We start from the raw sequence: 5,762 nt of genomic DNA on the forward strand, positions 1-5,762 counted from the left end.
TGCAGAGCCAGCCCAGCGCTCCGCCCGTGCCGGGCGCGGAGCGGGCCCTGCTCCCGGCCAAGTTGGGTGCTTTAGTTTGTTGTGGTCTGGATTCTGCACGTTGCTCCGCAGGCGCGGACCACCCCACCAGAAGCACGGATTAACCTACATGGCCTTAATCACGAGAAATTGCGAAGCCACCCAGTTGCGGTGTCCCCGTTTTGTCCTCACGGCGGGCTGGGTTGCGGCCGGGGCTCGTGCTGTGCCTGGCCACCGCGGGGATGTGGCGGTCCCCTGGCACGGGCACACAGCACAGGCACTGAGCCCGGCCCGTGCCGGAGTCCGAGCGCCCTTTGTCAGGGACAGCACATGTTAGAGAGCCGCGAGAGACAGGTGCTGAGAGTCCCTTGGCGGGGTTTATTTCCAGAACAGTTTTCCATTTCTGTTCCACCGGCGCTGTTTCAGCCCGTGGGAGTCTGCGCACACAGAGCACCTGGAAAACTCCGGGGTATGGGGGATGTGGGAGCTACGGATGAGCCCCTCTAAGACCAGGATTCTTTTGTCTCGGATCAACAACCTCTAATATTGCTTGTCACCACAGGACACCAAACAGATGGACAGGCGAGCCAGGAAAAAAAAAATACAAACACTTTTGGATCATCAGACTTTATAACTGCTCTGAATTTGAAAGGGTTTGAAGTTTTGAGTGTTTCTCACAAATAAATATTACTCTCATCTTATTTGCAAAATGTGTTGTTTAGATGATAAATGCTGAGCCCCCTGTGATAATTTAACAAGGTTTGTCTGAGTCGCTCCACAATGCTAAAGAACTTGATAGGAGAAGAAATACTACTTTATGTTCTAAAATTTGGGATTAAAAATGTAATTACTTGGTTTTTTACCATAGATTTGACAAAGACTGGCTAAAATGTTTGCCTCTCCGGGTCTTTATATTTTGGAGGAAAACATTTTTTATAGATGGTAATAGGATTTGGTTTGTTTGCTTGTTTGTTTATAGAAATCAGTTTCTGTGATTTTGAAAGCTGACCTTTGTGTCAAAATCCAATTTAAATGGGAAATTTGCGATCTGCCCTTTCACATGTGTTTGGGAAACACTCCAGAGTTAATGTTTATTGATCCTTCCACTGTCTCTTTTATTATGGATCAAAATTTCCTGTCTCTGCTCATTTCAGGGTTCCCATTTCCCATCTGTTAAGCATGGGAACAGCATCTCTCTTCAAGGCTCTGTAGAATGCAGGGATAATAAATTAATTTATTAAAGAAATGACCTTATCAAAAAGTGAACCACTTCCAACAGGGATGTGATGTGCCATCATGTGAGTGGGTACTTGCCAGTCTCGAGTCTTTCGTACAGTCTAAGCCAGCTAACCCAGCTATGATTTTTTCCTGAAATCTGGCAGGATTTGTTGGCCAGCTGGCTGTTCCCCACGGGCCGGGGTCCGGTGTGGATGTCCACGGCCTATCCAAGCATATGGCAGGTTGAAGAGCCAGGCAGGAGTGAAAAATCAGAAAGCTGGGATGGCTCCAGTGGAGCACAGGGGCCGGAACGCCCGGCTCGGGCAGTTGCTGAGGCACAGGGAACGACCCGGCTGCCCAGGCCTCTCCAGGGTCCCAGACATGGGCAGGAAGGGCCAGCTCAGCACCCAGGTCTCTGTTCACTGCATCACTCCCGAATTTAACTGATGCTCTCACATCCTTTGACTACTGCAGTACAGCAGAGATACCAATGATAGCCATGGTTATTGGAAGGATCAAATTGAGCCTACACAGTGTTTTACCTTCAGCACGTGTCAAGGATTCAGGAGGCCACCTGCACGTGTACATGGCAAGTGGCAGATGCTGTAAGCACCTGCACCTCTTGCAGTACACCAGACTCTGTGATCTTCTGGCAGATGAACAGGAAGAGTTTCTAGGCTCTGTTTGGCTTCTGCTAAGGACATCTTTTTGATCCATTTTCCAGCCTCCGGGGCTACTCCTGTCCCAGGAGACTGATAAAGGAGTTCATGAGCACAGAATAAAGAAAAGACCAGAATATTCATGTGCTCCAAACTCCTGGGAACTTGCAAGAGAAGAGAAAAATCTGAAATATTTTCTCAGTGGGATTGCCTTACTAAGCAGCATTTTTCTCTTGCGTGTAGACAACTGGTTCAAAGCAGCACCAACACCTCATGCCAGGCCCTGCACTCCTTCCGCTCTGTCATGGTGTAAACCATGAGCAGATGGTGCAGTGCAGTGGAAAATCAGATCTCCGAGAAAATACAGAGCCAAGAATAAAACACCCTCAAGCAGAAAGCTACATGGTTTATTTCAGGATAAAATGAAAAACTGAGATCCTTGGGCAAAAATTAGAATACTCCTTCAGAGTGGAGTATTCCACTTCTATTAACTGCCTCATTCCTTCCTGATTGAGGAAACATCCATCCCTTCACAGCTGAAGGCTCATCTCATTTGTTGTCTTTCAGTTCATTGATCTGGTTTCTCCAGGCTCCCACATGACTGTTCTTTGCTGAACTAACAAGCGTAGTTATCGCTGAATTTTCTTTCCTTTCGACTTTCTTGCACACTGACAACAAACCTTTCAGAATTTCCTCCCACTTCAGCTGCAGCATGACCTGAATTGCATCCGTCCTTGTTTAAACCCACTGGGGCAGAAACATCCACCCATAGGTAAGGATATAATGTCAGAACTTTGCCTGGTTTTATATTTGTGCGTGAAGAGATAAAATATCCCTGAAAATCTGACCAGAGATAAAATATCCCTGAAAATCTGACTATTTCTTCTTAAGTCTAATTTAGTGCATGCAGTCTCTGCACTTGTGACATGCCTCAACCCCTCACTATGCCCCATCCTCAAAATAAAAACTTTTAACTCTGCTCCAGCCAAATTCCAGCTCCTGGCATTGCTCTGCTTGCACTGGAGTGCCAGGAGTAAGTACCAGGGAAGCTCCTTGTGCAGCCACTGTGCTGTCTCGTGCTGAAGAACTACTGGATTTCATCTCGGCTCGCTGCGCTTTCGTGACCTAGATAGTGCTCATACGAGCTAAAAAAATAATTTAGCAAATCTTGGTATCTAAGATTTAAATGGGGTGATGTTTACTTATCTGGAGGAAAACAACAGGAGCGAAATACTGGCATTTCTCACCGTAGAGCTGAAATAGCTGCTCTGACCCGATCCCTGAGGTCTGCTTGCTTTTATCTGCAGCTGCACCCATGCCTGTGCCTGTGGTCACTCCCCCGTGGACTTGAGACTCCATCTGAAGTCTGGGGAGTTCTCCTTGATCCTTGTGAAGAATGTGCCTGACAAGGAACCAAATCCATTCCACAGGAGGGCACTGAAATGAGCTCTAGATGGATGTAAGACATCACCATCCTCCTCATCATCATCATTATTTATGACAGCTCCATGCACCAGACTTGCTGGGAAAAACCCACAACTTTGTCAGTTACTAAAGCAACAGAGAAGATTCGGCTGCTCCAAAGCCTTGCTGCTCCTTGGTAACTTGCCATGCAGCTTTTTTTTCCAGAGGGAAAGTGAATGTGCAGGGTGCTCAGAGTCAATTTTCGGTGGTGAATAAGCAGCCACTGTCTCTGCTGGGATCAATGGCCCTTTCACGGTCCTGGGCTCTACTGTACAGAGAACAAACACAGTTTCCATGGCAGTGTAAATACAAATACGTCCCACACTCCAAAGAGTGACTCACGCGTGCTGCAGAGAACAGAGAAGCTTCCCTGTCTTAATCTGAAAACATCTGGGAGAGGAGGATGAGATTATCTCACTTTCAAAATATTCTACAAATATTATGTAAACCAGATTTGCTCTGAATAATTCCGTGTCTTGGCAGATCTGAAAGACAAATCCTTTGAAGGCAAAGGAATAAGGCAAAGCTGGTGCCTGTTTGCAGCAGCAATGTCCAAATCTATAATGAATATATTCGTAAGACACAACCCAACAGTTCAGGAAGCCAATACGAATTATCCACGAGCACTTTACCTCTATTTCAAAGAGTCACAACAAGAATTTGAGTGTTGTAAATGAAGAGTAAATTTATAACAAAAGGAGGAGATGGATAAATCTGTGGGAATTATTTAGTACAGGTACTAAGACCTGGTATTGCAGGTGTTAGGCTGAAATAGTCTGAAATAGCGAGAACCTGACGTTGAGTATCAGCAGCATCACTCACAGGTGTCATAGAATATCATTTATCTAAAGCTGATACATTGATATACAGATTCAGAGGAAAAGAAGTCTGCCATGGAATTAAAGTCAAATATGTGATGTGCACTTTGTGACAGGGACAAGAATGTGTTGAGCACTTTCTCAGAGGAATAAAACATGCTCTCAGTGTGTATGGGAGGAAGAATTTTCCCTAGCAGGGCTTTTCTACATCCTAAAACCTTGGGGATTTTTATGGCCCCGAGCTAGAGAGTTAATATCCCTTCAAAAGAACCTGTTATTTTAGTAATACTCCAGCTCTGAAGGATGTCTCATCTGCTTATTTTACTAACCTAAATCCTTTCCCAGGACCTACTCTGCCTGCAGAGTATTCAGATTAAATGTCAAGATTTCCAAAGGCTGCTCTGAGCAGGAATACTTCCTTTGGATCCTACTGCAAGCAAAAGCAAAGCAATGTCATGGCAAAACTGCAGATTCCTCTTGGCGGGGCTGACATGTGAATGTCGACAATGGGAATTCAGCACTCGAGAGTCACTGCGGTAAAGCAAGGCCTGAAGGGTGAAGATTCCTATTTATACTGTGACTCATGGCACAGCACACCACTTACAGAGAGCTTACAACAACGTGAGGAGCAGGAGCAGGTAAGATTTAATATGGGAATAAGGGTTAAAACAAAACTTTTCATGGGTCGACTGACAGAGCTGCAGGAGCCGAAATGTGACACAGCCCCCTCAGTCAAGGCCAAAACCAGCAGGAGAGGGACAACAGATCTGCTAGTCGTCGTGGGGAAGGGTGTCACACACAGGGAGATGGTTTGGAGTCTGTCTGCATCGAACATCTGAAGGAAAATTAAATAGCTACAAACAGCAGTATCTTTCTGAATGATGGCGAGGTGTCTGAGTGTCTCATTAATGCACCACAGAGAATAATGTCTGTCTCCAGATCACCTTGGCTGTACTGCAACTTGTATGAAACCTCAGGGGAGAAAAGGAGTAAGTGAGAAAAATAGAGAGGGGAGCAGTTCCTGCAATGGCTCCTGGGGGTTGCTTTGTCACCTCCTTGCTGCCCTTCCCACCCGGGAACAGTCCCTCCTCACTGCTCTTTCTTGTCTGTTCAAATCACATCAATTTAAAAGGGTTATGAAAGGCTGTATTTAATCAAATGTTTGTTGTGTCCAGGTGTCTTTGTCTGTCTCCTTTCCCAGATTTATCCAGAGACAATTATCTCATGTTGGAGACTCTTTCCCCTTGAGGACCAATGAGAATATCCACTTAAAATTTTAAAAACAATTGGCCCAGCAGAATGCCTGTAGATCCTTTTTCACATCCTGTTACCTGTGCTCTGGGGCACAGTCCCAGCCACCTGCTGCATCCCCCTTGGTGGAGGGGAGCTCCCCAAACTGGAACTGCTCTTTGTCCTGCAGTGCTCGGTACTCAGATAGTCACAGGAAAATATCTTCATAATAAAAAAATAACTGAATAGAATCTGACAGACTTTTCTCCCCCAGGAATATAGACATGAGGAATTTCAAAGGCGTGACCAAGCCTGTGATACACCAAAGCCATTAAAATTCATTTAGGCTGCCCGG

The sequence above is a fragment of the Corvus kubaryi genome, unplaced genomic scaffold (genome assembly GCF_017639235.1).
Source record: "Corvus kubaryi isolate FWS band 111438036 unplaced genomic scaffold, C.kubaryi_AGA036_p1.0 split1-37355, whole genome shotgun sequence".
NCBI classification, from domain to species: Eukaryota; Metazoa; Chordata; class Aves; order Passeriformes; family Corvidae; genus Corvus; species Corvus kubaryi.